Source organism: Saccopteryx leptura, chromosome 9, assembly GCF_036850995.1.
Source record: "Saccopteryx leptura isolate mSacLep1 chromosome 9, mSacLep1_pri_phased_curated, whole genome shotgun sequence".
Lineage (NCBI taxonomy): Eukaryota > Metazoa > Chordata > Mammalia > Chiroptera > Emballonuridae > Saccopteryx > Saccopteryx leptura.
In genome coordinates, this window is record NC_089511.1 from 95,995,768 (window position 1) to 96,011,743 (window position 15,976).

Consider the following 15,976-nt stretch of genomic DNA (forward strand, 5'->3'; position numbering starts at 1 on the left):
GCTAAAACTGGAGAAAATCACACTATAGGAGAGAATTTAATAAAACCGTCAATATCAGCATTTCTTAAAACGGTTCTGGAAAAAGATGACAAAGATGTAAAAGCTATGCCACTCAGTGACAATACTTTTAGCAGAAGAATAGATGAAATGAGTGAGGATATTAAAAAACAACTTATTGAAAAGCTGAAAACAAGAAAATTCTCCTTGCAAATGGATGAATCAACTTTGAGAGATAGTGAGGCAGTATTGATAACTTACGTAAGATATATTGATAAAGGACATTTTGCTGAAGAAATGTTGTTCTGGAAAATATTAGAAAGCACCACTACCTCCAAATATATATATAATAAGCTAAAAAATTACTTAGATGTCAATGATATACCAATGAAAAATATAACATCTTGTGCTGCAGATGGTGCTCCCAATATGATGGGCAAGAAAAATGGCTGCTTAAAATTGATGAAAGATGCGAATCCAGAAATGATTCTTGTGCATTGTGTTATTCATAGGGAAAACTTGGTAGCTAAAAACATCTCGCCTGTTCTGAATGAAGTATTACATACAGTAATAAAGTGTGTTAATGCTATTAAGGCTGGAGCCAAATGTGAGAGTCTTTTCAAGCTATTTTGTGAGAACAAAATGAAGACCATGTGAGACTTTTACTTCATACTGAAGTCAGATGGCTATCTAAAGGAAACTGTTTGAAAAGACTTATGGAACTGTTTGATACTCTTACTGATTTTTTAAGTGACAAACCTGAAATGAAGTATCTGTTAACAATAGATGATAAAGCATTTGTGAGTTATTTAGCTGATATCTTTGAAAAACTAAATATATTAAATAAACAACTAATTAATACCTGGGTCCTCTGCATTTCAGTACAATGCTCTATCCACTGTGCCACTGCCTGGTCTGGCTAAAAAGATTAATAAAACAGACAAATGAGCTCCTTATGCTTTAAGGAATGAATGATATTTTCTAAATAACCCCCCCCAAACTTATCACAATTAGAAATATAAAATAACTTCAAATGAATGATTAAATACTACATTAAAAATGCCAATGGGGCACTGGCCATGCAGCTCACTGCATAAGGCATTGTACCAAACAGCAATGTGACAGGTGTGAGTTCCATTGTTGGCACCTAAAAGGAACAACCAATGAGCACCTAACTAAATGGAACAACTAAGTGGAGCAATGAGCATGCTTCTCTCTCTCTCTGTCAAATCAACAAAATAATTAAAATCCTAGGAAAAATTGAGTAATAAATCTGCAATGTGCCTCGCACTTTTCACTCAGGTGAAAGGTAGAAGAAATGGCAAACAAACAAACAAATTAACAAAAACCTTGGATCTCTTTTAAGAGCATGTTTGTATTTTTCGGCTGGGACAAACTCTTTTTTTCTTGCTGTAAACCATCTCAGGTCCGTACCTCCCAGAGTTTTCCACCCACTTTTGGCTCCCATAGTGCCTCTCCTATAATGCAACAATTTCCTTCTTGCTTCCCCAAAACACCTGGTGGCAGTGCCTTGGGGAAACCCTTCCCAAACCTGAGACAATGCACTGAGGGGACAATGAATTTCTCAGGACACAATGGTTTCCTCTAATATGCCATGAGGCTTATGAATACTGGAGCCTTCTATCAGATTAAACTAAATGAAACCCTGAGGCTTCTCCCTAGTGCACTCATTCCAAGTTCCATAAAATATAGTGTTCAACTCTCTTCTCTCTCTTACCCCATCTATATCTACCTTCCTGCCAACACGAACACAACAAGCATTACTGAATAAGCATAAGAATCCAGAAAAACTTTTAGCTCACAAGGATAAAGGGGGAGAATGTTACAGTAATATAATGTTATAGTAATTAAATAAATAGAAATATAGAAAGTATAGAAGATATATAAAAATGTTACAATATATTAAAAGCTGCTAAGATAAGTGAATAAGCTACACCCTTTGGGTGGGAGCTAATCTAGTGTATAGGGATATGATAGGCTAGACCAAGGGTCCCCAAACTTTTTACACAGGAGGCCAGTTCACTGTCCCTCAGACCATTGGAGGGCCGGACTATAAAAAAAGCTATGAACAAATCCTATGCATACTGCACATATCTTATTTTAGTATATGTGCTGCCGAAGCGAGCACAGCACATATCTTATTTTAAAGTAAAAAAAAAAAAAAAAAAAAAAAGGAACAAATACACTATTTAAAATAAAGAACAAGTAAATTTAAATCAACAAACTGACCAGTATTTCAATGGGAAATATGCTCCTCTCACTGACCACCAATGAAAGAGGTGCCCCTTCCGGAAGTGTGGCAGGGGCGTCTAAATGGCTTCAGGGGTCCGCATGTTGCCTGCGGGCCGTAGTTTGGGGACCCCTGGGCTAGATCATGACCTTAGCTCAAGGCCTAGTTAATGTGTGTGTGAAATTATATATAGATAAAAAGAGCTCTCTCCAAGGAACTACCTAAATATGGCTTAATGTGACTATTCTGTAGATTAACCAAAAAAAGCTCTCTGCAAGGAAATCCCCAAAAGTGTCTTGATATGATAATCCAGAGATTAACACCTGTTAGAAGGTGTATGCCAGAAAGGGTACTAAAGCCAATGGGTCCCCAGCTGCAGTTACTCGACCAGACTCCAACATTGAATGTGGAGTCTCCATGCTGGCCGCTCTAAAGAAGGACAGTTGACATGTACGCTGATGGTGCCCCAGTAAGCTGTACACAGGTATGCCATATGATCTGTGAGTAATGAACTGCCTGTGTGATTCTTACAATTAACTTGTGTTGATCATGTCTTTTTTCGGGTGGTGATTGGTCTCAGTACCAATAAGTAGAATCTGCATAGCCCCCTCAAGAGTAGTCTCAAAGAGGCTCCCAGCCTTGCTGTTAAGCAGGAGTGTCACACTTCATGGGGTAGTCAAATCAGGGATCTCTGATCTATGTAAAGCTTGGAATCTACTGGGACAGGGGAGCACTTCTCTAGGAAGCTAGCGTTTCTTTGAGGAGAATGTGGACAAAAAAGGGGCCACATGCTGAACCTGACAAGCTCTGGGGAGGCTTGCATAGTAGCCTTACAAACTCATAGACCTAAAATAACCACACAGGATGGTCTAAAATTAAAACTTTCTAACTAAAAGCAAGCAGTTTGTGGTGGGTAGTCATGTATAGAGAGGTATTTTTCTCTAACAAAGGTCAAAGGCTTACTTTATGTGAGCCTGTCTGTAGTCTTTTGCATCTACAATAATGTACCTGATAATGGCACCAGAGAAAACTCAGGTCCAAGAGAACTTCTTAGGTGAGAAAGAATTCAGGTAGGAGATAGGGTGCAGTGTTCAAGCAAAGCAAGCAGTTCATTAAGCAATCTTGTGCACTTTGCACAAGACACAAGTGGGCAACTCAGCTTGTTTGAGCACCACTACCTCTTGGGGTCTTAAAGATCATATAATTTTTAACTGTAACTTCCAAGGTTGCCTTTCAATGATACTCTAACATACAGTAATTCAAGGCTGTTTGAACATTTGGTGATTTTATTCTGGCAGACATTGTGATTGCTGACCACCTCTTCCTTCAGTGGATGAGATAAAACTCCCTCTGTTTCCCCTCCCCTTTTACTGCCCGGATGCCTGTCTACCCTATCTAACAATAGCATGTCTTTGAAATATAAGGGTAATTTTTTCTTCACTCCTCAGAGCCAGCATATCAGCAGAGCAGAAGCCAACCACCCCCATTGTTGTTATTATCACAGTTCTTGTTAGCTATCTTATTCCTGCCCACATTAAAAAAAAATTTAGTATATACATTTTTACTTTAAATCTCTGCCACAGATTTCTGACTCTTGCATTCTCATTCTTGGCCTCCCTAATCTATCACCAATCAATTTTATGTAATCCCTATTTTCAACTTCCATTCTGATGTACAAAATATAAGAATCCAGAAAAGAACAGAGTAACAGGATTTATTGAAAAAAAGAAAGAAACCCTTCCATGCACTTTTCCAGGGAGAAGGGCACTGGTACCAGACTATGAGGTGAATTTTATAGGGTTTGAGAGAGCCTTAAGCAAGTACTGAGTCAGAAGTTCTGGTATGTTCCTTTCTGTGGTTTTATAGTTTGGCTTCATGGAATGCTTCTCCTTGAGGTGGTTGGCCAGCATCTTGGAACTTTTCTCCCTCAGGGGCAATTGTCCAGTAAGTAAGGGTGAGGTCAGGAAGCCAGGCAGAACAACCAAAGTGCAGTCGGAAGTTTTATTAAATTCATATATTTATCATTTCTCAACTCTGTGGTATGATAAAAAGGAATGAGGTGGGGGAAAGAAAAGGGTATGAAATTCAAGGAGGAGGTTTTTCCCAGACCAGTATCTTCTGGAGCTAATTGTTGCTCCAGTCAGGGGCCTCCTTCATGGACCTCTCTCTGGGGCAGTTAGAGTAGGGGTTATAAAAGCATTTGACTGTAGGTAATTCTGGAGATTGTAGGTATCTGCTGAACTTGATAAAGAAAAGGGGCAAGCATTAAAATTGGGCAGAAAATTAGGATTGGTCCTATAATTGGTGTGCTAGCATCGAGAACAAGGTGTTTTTTCACCATTGTTCAAAGTAGGGGTTAATTTATAGGTTTGCTGATATAGGGTTTCAGATTTTTCTGTATCATAAAGGCAGGTTTCAGGGTTGGTGTGTAGGGTTAGGTAGATTTTTCCAATTTTCTGATTGGTGAAGGTTTGCATGTGGTTCTGAAAGAAAGTAGTGAACAAACATAAAAGGCAGTGTCCAAAATTTAGAAAAATAAACAGGAGAATGAGTGGACCAATAAAAGGCAACAGTCAAGACACCCAGGTTGTGTGAAACCACTAATTCCATGACTTGGTTTGTCTTTTATGAATTCACTGGACTTGAGAGAGAGAGACAGAGAGAGAGAGAGAGAGAGAGAGAGAGAGTGGGAATAAGATGAGGTAGTGACCAGTCCCCCTGCCCCTAAATCTATTTTTATAGAAATTCTTAAAGCAACAAGAGGAGGAATCACCTGTATAGCTCGTTTGGTCCTTAGATTGATGGGTAGGAATTGGAAGAGGCTCTTGGAGTGGGATTAGGTTGATAATTTGGGTGAGACAGATTAGGGTACAGGTTTCTGTCCAATTAGTAGAAAGAAACATATAGGTGTTGGTCCCACACAAGTAAAAAGTCCCTGATTGGGTGAGGCAGGCTGAGAGGTAAATAGAGAATAGAAGGACAAGGGGTCAGTTTTGTTTCTCTGTTTCTGAGCTCCAGATGGTCAGGGTGGAAGAAAGAGCTATCTCAATAAGTGGGGAGATTAGAAGATTGTTAACAAGGGTGACTAATTAAACATTCTTCAAAAACCAGTTTTCTGACTGCTCAAATACTTTTTTCTTGGTACAAACTTTCTACAACCTGCACAAATCTTCTACAACTTATATAAACCATCAACTTTCATGACCTTTCTTATTCAAAAATAACAGGTTTTCATAACAATTTGCTTTTTCTTTCAAAACTAATTCCATACCTTATAACTTCTATTATTAAACCATATAATTCCTTTCTAGTTAGAACTCTTGATTTAAACATTTTTAAACTTCCATGACAATTAAGTTGGCTGTTTTTTAACTATAGTTTCCCTTTTCCCAAAATCTTATTAAAAGAGTCCTTAGTTTCTTCATATATTCACCATATGTAGACCAACCAGCTTCAGGTTTCTGTTTGGAGTAAGGCATGCCATTTTTCTACTTTAGCAGCAGTGCGAGTTTTCAGGATCCTGGTGTGTGGACCTGTCCACATGAAAGTCAGTCCTTGTGTGATGTAATGCTGGAAGCATCTCTTGGCCAGTCTTAGAACAGCCTGCTGAGTAACCTGTGAATACTGCAAGTACTTAGGGAAAGGGTGGTTTCATTTGTACACTTTGTAGCTAGATTTTAAGTCCTAGTGACTACTACTTCTAGCTGGAGTTAGCAGTGGGTCCCAGGCTAAAATAGTCATTGGACAGTGAGACAAGAGGAATAAAGGAGATACTATACATTAAAAAAAGCAACAAAACCAGACTGTAAATACCCACAGTAGAGTGACGTCACGGAAATGGCGCCGTGAGCAGCGCGTCCAACAGATCTCCCCAAAATCACAACAAATTTATCAACTAGAAACAGGAAAATTTATCTTCGGAGCAAACTGAAAGCAAAAGGACTGTTATCACTCGAATCTGAGAGACGAGGGTGTGGAGGAAGCTACCGCAGGGACGTTCATTCAAGCCGCGAGAAAGTGCGCCTGTGGTAAGTCATCCCGCACTCGGAAGCCGCCGCCGGCCGCCGCCGCCGCCGCTGGCCGCCGCCGCCAGCCGCCGCCGCCAGCCGCCGCGAGCAGCGCCCGGGTCGGTTGCAGGGCGAGCGGCAAGCAGCCGCTGGTGCGCTCCCGGTCTGGTTGCAGACCGAGCATTGCAGACCGAGCACCGCTAACGTTCCCAGCGGCCCGCGCACGGGGAGCGGGAGAGGCCCCAGGGCGGTATTCCCTACTTGGGAGATTCTCTCCGCGGGCGGGGCACCTCACCCAGCCATTCAAGCTAACAATCAAGCGTTGGGGGAGGGGCGCGCGCAGGCAGCCTGAAATACCTTCGGGAGCACAGCTGCGACCCAATTACTAAAATTAACTTAACCCGTGAAATCTGCGCACCCTCGGTTCTAATTGATAAGATCTCTCTCAGTTCACCGACCCAAGACAAGAGGCGTGATATTTTTTGGTGCCTCTCGCTAAAGGGGCGGGGGCAACTTCTGATTGATAGAGCCTCCATATTCAGGGATAAACGCTAACAAGAAGGACTTGGCAGATAATAAGATCTATACCACACTAGTCGCAAGCAGAGACTAGTGCCTCTTCTTACCGGCCAAAACAGGCTACAAAGAGTGGAAAGCCTGGGTTGAGAGGTCCAACGGAATGCTAGGCGCTGAACAATCACCTTGACAACAATTGACTCCCACCCCCGCCTGATTACACTGGAGGCCCTGACTGTCAGAGCCCTTCCCAGAGCCTTGCACTGAGTGGGGATAGAGTGGGGATTTCCCAGCTCTTTGAGACTCTTACTCCCCAGGCAGAAGCAGTGGCAGCCTTGTGGCTGGATCGCCAGGCTGCTGGTTCGGGAGGGGGGGACTGGGAGAGAGAATCCACGAAGGCGAACTCTCTCGTCGTTAGATCCTGCAGACGCCGGCAGGCCTTGACTACCAACAAGACTAAAGCCAATTGTGTGACATTGCCATAGAACCCCATCAACTGCAAGTCCCTGCCTGGGTGTGGCGCAGGGGCAGGGCCTGGGGTGCAGAGTCGCCGACCGGGAAGAGGGAGAGAGGAGAAGGAGGAAGAGGTTGACATCTCAAAATCAGGAAAAATCCACAGACTTTGCAGCTTGTTCCACTGTTTGTTGGTTTTTTTTTTTGTTTTTTTTTTGTTGTTGTTGTTGTTTGTTCCTTCTATCTTATTGCCTTTATTTCCTCCACCTCAGTCCTTCTATTCTCTGCCCATCTTATGCTTCCCTTTTCTTGAACTACACTACCCATAAGTGTTACATTTTATTTCTCTTCTTCATCCTCACCCTCCTTTGGGGTTATACTCCAGGACACTTAATTCTCACTCTCTCCTCTTTTGTTTTTTTTTTGCCTTATTTTGTCTTTTTCTCTTCCTTTTTTATTTCTTCCTTCGTTTTTCTCTTTTTCTTATTTTTTCCTTTCTATTCGTTTTTTCTTTTCTCGTTTTACTTTCCTCCCATTTAATCCTCAATCACGAACAAATTAGTTAATTTGGGACTCAAGGTTTTTTTTGGCTTTGTTTTTCTTTTTCGGTTTTGTTTTTGTTTTTTTCTGGTTGGTTTGTTTTTGTGGCATTTTGGGTCCTGCCAACCCAAGGTCTCCATTGTATTTGGTCTTTGCTCCACTTAATACAACGTATTTTTACTTATTATTTTTATTTTTTCTTCTTGATTATTCCTCTTTTTGTCCTTTTTTCTGGTTCCCTCTTGTCCCTCTCATTATATCTCTTGGTTGACCGTCACCCGCAGGCAGATCAACTTATGCTTGTCTAAGATTTTCTTCCTTTTTTTTTTTTATTTTTTTATTTATTTTATTTATTTTTTTATTTTTTGCCCCCTTGAACTCTTCACCGCAAACCAGGCCCTCCATTATAGGCACGATATTTCCCTGAGGAGGGGAGAGGAGGGAAGGAGAACAAAGAAAAAAAAAAGGGGGAAATAATAAATTATTACTGCTTTTTTTTGTGGGGTGTTTTACCCTTTGTTTTTTTTTTGTTGTTGTTGTTGTTTTTTGTTGTTTTTTTGTTTTTTTTTGTTTTTTTTTTGTTTTTTGTTTTTTACTTTTTACTCTTTATTAATTCTAATTAGTGCTATCAACAAGACCACCCTCAGATGCCAATAAGAAAGAGGAAATCGAATATTATGGATACAAAAGAAAGAGAGGTAACACAAATAGATGTGGAAAAATCTATGGAGAAAAGACTTAACATATTGGAAGCCTTGGAGCTAAATGACAGAGAATTTAAAATAGAAATCTTAAAAATACTCAGAGATATACAAGAAAACACGGAAAGGCAATATAGGGAGATCAGAAAACAACTCAATGAACACAAAGAATATATTACCAAGGAAATTGAAACTATAAAAACAAATCAAACAGAATGAAAAACTCAATTCACGAACTGAAAAACGAGGTAACAAGCTTAGCTAGCAGAACAACCCAGATTGAAGATAGGATTAGTGAAATAGAAGACAAACAACTTGAGGCACAACAGAGAGAAGAAGAAAGAGACTCAAAAATAATAAAAAACGAGAAAGCCCTACAGGAATTATCTGACTCCATCAGAAAGAATAACATAAGAATAATAGGTATATCAGAGGGAGAAGAGAAAGAAAATGGAATGGAGAATATACTCAAACAAATAATAGACGAGAACTTCCCAAGCCTGTGGAAAGAACTAAAGCCTCAAATTCAAGAAGCAAACAGAACACCGAGTTTTCTTAACCCCAACAAACCCACTCCAAGGCACATCATAATAAAGATGACACAAACCAATGACAAAGAAAAAATTCTCAAGGCAGCCAGGGAAAAGAAGAGTACAACATATAAAGGAAGGCCTATTAGATTATCATCAGATTTCTCAGCAGAAACTCTACAAGCTAGAAGAGAGTGGACCCCAATATTTAAAGCCCTGAAAGAGAGGAACTTTCAGCCAAGAATACTATACCCATCAAAGCTATCCTTCAAGTATGAAGGAGATATAAAAACATTCACAAATACAGAAAAGATGAGAGAATTTATCACGAGAAAGCCCCCACTCCAGGAAATACTAAAGGGGGTTTTCCAACCAGATTCAAAGAACAAAAGAAAACAACACCACAAGTAACAGCTCCACCAAGAACACAATAAAACCAAACTTAAACTGTGACAACAAAGGAAAAAAAAAAGGGGGGGAGAGAATGGAGATTAACAGTAGCAAAGGACGATGAAGTGCAGAAATACTTATAAGATAGGGTACTACAATGAATATGGTAGGTACCCTTTTCATTACTTAATGGTAACCACCCTAGAAAAAACCACCACAAAAACACATGACTTAAAAAAGGTAGCAACAGAGGAAAGAAGTATGGAACACAAACAAACAGAAACAAATGATAGAAAAACAAAAGAGAAGAATCAAACTAGATACAAAACTAACAGAAAGCAATTTATAAAATGGCAGTAGGGAACCCACAAGTGTCAATAATTACACTAAATGTAAATGGATTAAACTTACCAATAAAAAGACACAGAGTAGCAGAATGGATTAAAAAAGAAAATCCAACTATATGCTGCCTACAAGAAACACATCTAAGCAACAAGGATAAAAACAAATTCAAAGTGAAAGGCTGGAAAACAATACTCCAAGCAAACAACACCCAAAAAAAAGCAGGTGTAGCAATACTCATATCTGATAATGCTGACTACAAGACAGAAAAAGTACTCAGAGACAAAAATGGTCACTTCATAATGATTAAGGGGACACTGAATCAAGAAGACATAACAATCCTTAATATATATGCACCAAACCAAGGAGCACCAAAATATATAAGACAGCTACTTATTGACCTTAAAACAAAAACTAACAAAAATACAATCATACTTGGAGACCTCAATACTCCGCTGACGGCTCTAGATCGGTCATCCAAACAGAGAATCAATAAAGATATAGTGGCCTTAAACGAAATACTAGAACACCTGGATATGATAGACATCTACAGGACACTTCATCCCAAAGCGACAGAGTATACATTTTTCTCTAGTGTACATGGAACATTCTCAAGAATTGACCATATGTTGGGCCACAAAGACAATATCAGCAAATTTAGAAAAATTGAAATTGTACCAAGCATATTTTCTGATCATAAAGCCTTGAAACTAGAATTCAACTGCAAAAAAGAGGGGGAAAAACCCACAAAAATGTGGAAACTAAACAACATACTTCTAAAAAATGAATGGGTCAAAGAAGAAATAAGCGCAGAGATCAAAAGATATATACAGACAAATGAAAATGAAAATACGACATATCAGAATCTCTGGGATGCAGCAAAAGCAGTAATAAGAGGAAAGTTCATATCACTTCAGGCCTATATGAACAAACAAGAGAGAGCCGAAGTAAACCACTTAACTTCACACCTTAAGGAACTAGAAAAAGAAGAACAAAGACAACCCAAAACCAGCCGAAGAAAGGAGATAATAAAAATCAGAGCAGAAATAAATGAAATAGAGAACAGAAAAACTATAGAAAAAATCAATAAAACAAGGAGCTGGTTCTTTGAAAAGGTCAACAAAATTGACAAACCCTTGGCAAGACTCACCAAGGAAAAAAGGCACAGGACTCAAATAAATAAAATCCAAAATGAAAGAGGAGAGATCACCACAGACATCATAGATATACAAAGAATTATTGTAGAATACTATGAAAAATTATATGCCACCAAATACAACAATCTAGAAGAAATGGATAAATTCCTAGAACAATACAACCTTCCTAGACTGAGTCATGAAGAAGCAGAAAGCCTAAACAGACCAATCAGCAGGGAGGAAATAGAAAAAACTATTAAAAACCTCCCCAAAAATAAAAGTCCAGGCCCAGACGGTTATACTAGTGAATTCTATCAAACATTCAAAGAAGACTTGGTTCCTATTCTACTCAAAGTCTTCCAAAAAATTGAAGAAGAAGCAATACTTCCGAACACATTTTATGAGGCCAACATAACCCTCATACCAAAACCTGGCAAGGATGGCACAAAGAAAGAAAACTACAGACCAATATCTCTAATGAATACAGATGCTAAAATTCTAAACAAAATACTGGCAAACCGAATACAACAACATATTAAAAAAATAATACATCATGATCAAGTGGGATTCATCCCAGAATCTCAAGGATGGTTCAACATACGCAAAACGGTTAACGTAATACACCATATCAACAAAACAAAGAACAAAAACCACATGATCTTATCAATAGATGCAGAAAAGGCTTTTGATAAAATACAACACAATTTTATGTTTAAGACTCTCAACAAAATGGGTATAGAAGGAAAATATCTCAACATGATAAAGGCCATATATGATAAACCATCAGCTAACATCATATTAAATGGCACTAAACTGAAGGCTTTCCCCCTTAAATCAGGAACAAGACAGGGTTGTCCACTCTCTCCACTCTTATTTAACGTGGTGCTAGAAGTTCTGGCCAGAGCAATCAGACAAGACAAAGAAATAAAAGGCATCCATATTGGAAAAGAAGAAGTAAAGGTATCACTTTTTGCTGATGATATGATCCTATACATCGAAAACCCGAAGGACTCCACAAAAAGATTATTAGAAACAATAAACCAATACAGTAAGGTCGCAGGATACAAAATTAACATACAGAAGTCCATAGCCTTTCTCTATGCCAACAATGAAATATTAGAAAACGAACTCAAAAAAATAATCCCCTTCACGATTGCAACAAAAAAAATAAAATACCTAGGAATAAACATAACAAAGAATGTAAAGGACCTATATAATGAAAATTACAAAGCATTTTTAAGGGAAATCGAAAAAGATACAATGAGATGGAAAAATATTCCTTGTTCTTGGATAGGAAGAATAAATATAATCAAAATGGCCATATTACCCAAAGCAATATACAAATTTAATGCAATTCTCATCAAAATTCCTATGAGATTTGTTAAAGAAATGGAACAAAAAATCATCAGATTTATATGGAACTATAAAAAACCCCGAATAGCCAAAACAATCCTAAAGAAAAAGAATGAAGCTGGGGGCATTACAATACCTGACTTTAAACTATATTATAGGGCCACAATAATCAAAACAGCATGGTATTGGCAGAAAAATAGACACTCAGACCAATGGAACAGAATAGAAAGCCCAGAAATAAAACCACATATATATGGACAAATAATCTTTGATAAAGGGGCCAACAACACACAATGGAGAAAAGAAAGCCTCTTCAACAAATGGTGTTGGGAAAACTGGAAAGCCACATGCAAAAGAATGAAACTCGACTACAGCCTGTCCCCGTGTACTAAAATTAATTCAAAATGGATCAAATACCTAAATATAAGACCTGAAACAATAAAGTACATAGAAGAAGACATAGGTACTAAACTCATGGACCTGGGTTTTAAAGAACATTTTATGAACTTGACTCCAATGGCAAGAGAAGTGAAGGCAAAGATAAATGAATGGGACTACATCAGAATAAAAAGTTTTTGCTCAGCAAGAGAAACTGATATAAAAATAAACAGACAGCCAAACAAATGGGAAATGATATTTTCAAACAACAGCTCAGATAAGGGCCTAATTTCCAAAATTTACAAAGAACTCATAAAACTCAACAACAAACAAACAAACAATCCCATAAAAAAATGGGAAGAAGACATGAATAGACACTTCTCCCAGGAAGAGATACAAATGGCCAACAGATATATGAAAAAATGCTCAGCTTCATTAGTTATTAGGGAAATGCAAATCAAAACTACAATGAGATACCACCTCACCCCTGTTAGATTAGCTATGATCAACAAGACGGGTAATAGCAAATGTTGGAGAGGCTGTGGAGAAAAAGGAACCCTCATTCACTGTTGGTGGGACTGTAAAGTAGTACAACCATTATGGAGGAAAGTATGGTGGTTCCTCAAAAAACTGCAAATAGAACTACCTTATGACCCAGCAATCCCTCTACTGGGTATATACCCCAAAACCTCAGAAACATTGATACGTGAAGACACATGTAGCCCCATGTTCATTGCAGCACTGTTCACAGTGGCCAAGACATGGAAACAACCAAAAAGTCCTTCTATAGAAGACTGGATAAAGAAGATGTGGCACATATACACTATGGAATACTACTCAGCCATAAGAAACGATGACATCAGATCATTTACAGCAAAATGGTGGGATCTTGATAACATTATAAGGAGTGAAATAAGTAAATCAGAAAAAAACAAGAACTACATGATTCCATACATTGGTGGAACATAAAAATGAGACTAAGAGACATGGACAAGAGTGTGGTGGTTACCAGGGGTGGGGGGAGGGAGGACAGGGGGAGAGTTAGGGGGAAAGGGAGGGGCACAGAGAACTAGATAGAGGGTGGCGAAGGACAATCTGACTTTGGGCGAGGGGTATGCAACATAATTTAATGACAAAATAACCTAGACATGTTTTCTTTGAATATATGTACCCTGATTTATTAATGTCATCCCATTACCATTAATAAAAATTTATTTAAAAAAAAAAATACCCACAGTAGAGATCTTTGAAGGATAAATATAACTCAAACATTTAGGCAAAGCATAGTAGATGGCACTTGTGTTTACAAAAAAATGAGATCAGTTTATCTGCTACTTGGAACAAATACCTTAGGCTCATGAACAATATCTTTAGGCCTTCATTGGCAATTCCCAGCATGCTGAAAAATTTCAGGTTATAGGTAGCTGAAGCAGGGCTAGAAGAGACTGAATCCTCCCTCCAGTGAACATGTGGGCAGCTTACCTTTTAGTGTACTTCTTTCCACACAAAGATGTGTTCCATCTTGGGGCCGGGATTCTAGGCAGGCTTCAGTTCAATGACCTTTCTTTCCACTCTTGAAGCAGGATCCTGATGGAATCCTATGAACCCCTTTAGGGCACTGAGGCCTTTAACATTATATGCCAAAAACTGGTATTTCCTGATATCTTTTGAGACTTATTTGCCTTTTCTGTTACTCCCTTGGCCATTATAGACCTTAAAAGTCATTCTCAGATGATCTTACTGAGGGGGTTGACTAAGAGAGCATAATTGGGAATCCAGTGTCTAAAGAAGCTTATTACAAAAAAAAAAGCCTATTACACAGAGGAAATAAAACATTTTATTTGCAGTGGTAGGTGGTTGGAGACTGAAAAGGGTCTAAATTCAATCTAAGGTGAGACTGCAGGTGGTGGGGATATGCAGGGAGAGTCCATGGGGATGAGTAAGCTTTGATTTAAGAGGTGGGTAATTATTGATTTGAGGCCTTAGAAACAGTTACACAGTAAACAAAGACTTCACAAATAAATCATAAATTAAGAAATTTAAATGAGCATGCATTACTTGTTTCAATTAAAATTATACTAGAGATATTTTCTGACAAAGAGAAAAACAGATTACTTTTTCACACAGCTTAATAAACAACTCTACCTTTTTAAGTTTTTCTGTCAGGAGCCGATCAACAACTGCTGGCTGACAAGGTCACAGCAGGAGAAGACCCACAACTGCTGGCTGACAAGGTCACAGCAGAGAAGACCAATGGCTGCTGGTTGACAAATTCACCGCAGAGAAGACCAATGGCTGCTCGTTGACAAAGTCACCATAAAGGAATGGCACAATGATACTTCCCTCTTTGACTTTTTGAATTAATCTGGCCTCATATTCCCCCATTTCTGGGTGTGTGCTATTATTTATGGCACAGGGATAATAGTACCGTGCTTTCCCTTTAGATTCATAGTAATTTTTTGGAAATGAGAAAAAAGGTGTGAGTTCCACAGAAAAGTCTGTAAGCGCCTTGAACTGGGCTTGTAAACATAAGAGGCTGGCTATGATATCCCCTGTAAAGGGTAAAGTTTGTAGGAGAATTTCTTTTTATTAATCATGTTGACAAGAATAGATTGTGACTTGTGAATGGGTAGGAGGCAGTGGCTGTGCACAGAGCACCTTCTGGCCTTCACTTAATTCATCATTTTTCCTCCCTAGCCTTTTCATATGATACAGTAGAGAAACTTTCCTTTCTTCTTGCTTACCTAACCTACAGATGGTGGAACACTCTGAGAAGAATATAGTTAGAACTTAACTGGTGTGTGAATATAGTAATTAAATAAAATTTGACTAGACAATAGAATCTTAGGAAAGGAGTAATGGAATGGCCTGTTGCGTGGCCTGGGATGGGAATGCAGTCAGCAAGAAAAGAATGTTTTGCTAAGAGACTTATTTTATGACTGAAGACAGTTGCTGGGCTTTCTCAGTGAGACACTCTCATGAGGTTTGTATACTTCCCAAGATTCTTTCTTCAGATAATGAGAGGAATGTGGGGTGTCCACAGAAGCAAAAACAATAAATGTCTTCTGAAATTATGTTGCTACTAAGCTATCTTGCGAATGCACTCTACATATGTTTAAGTAAAAGTTACTCTTAATGTTATATCAATTTCTTAATGGGCAAGCCTTTGGTAATCTTGTGAGAAAAGTTAGGACACTGCATAAACTCAAGGCCATTTGCCTGAGCAAGCGGTGGTCCTTTGCTAATCCTTAATGATTTCATCTGTTAATCTCTCTCTGCCCCTTGACTCACAACAACAGTAAAGTTGAGTTATTAGTTAGTACTAATCCTTTAAAAGCTTTTACCAATGTTGTTATCATTATTCAAGTTATTTTATAGTTGT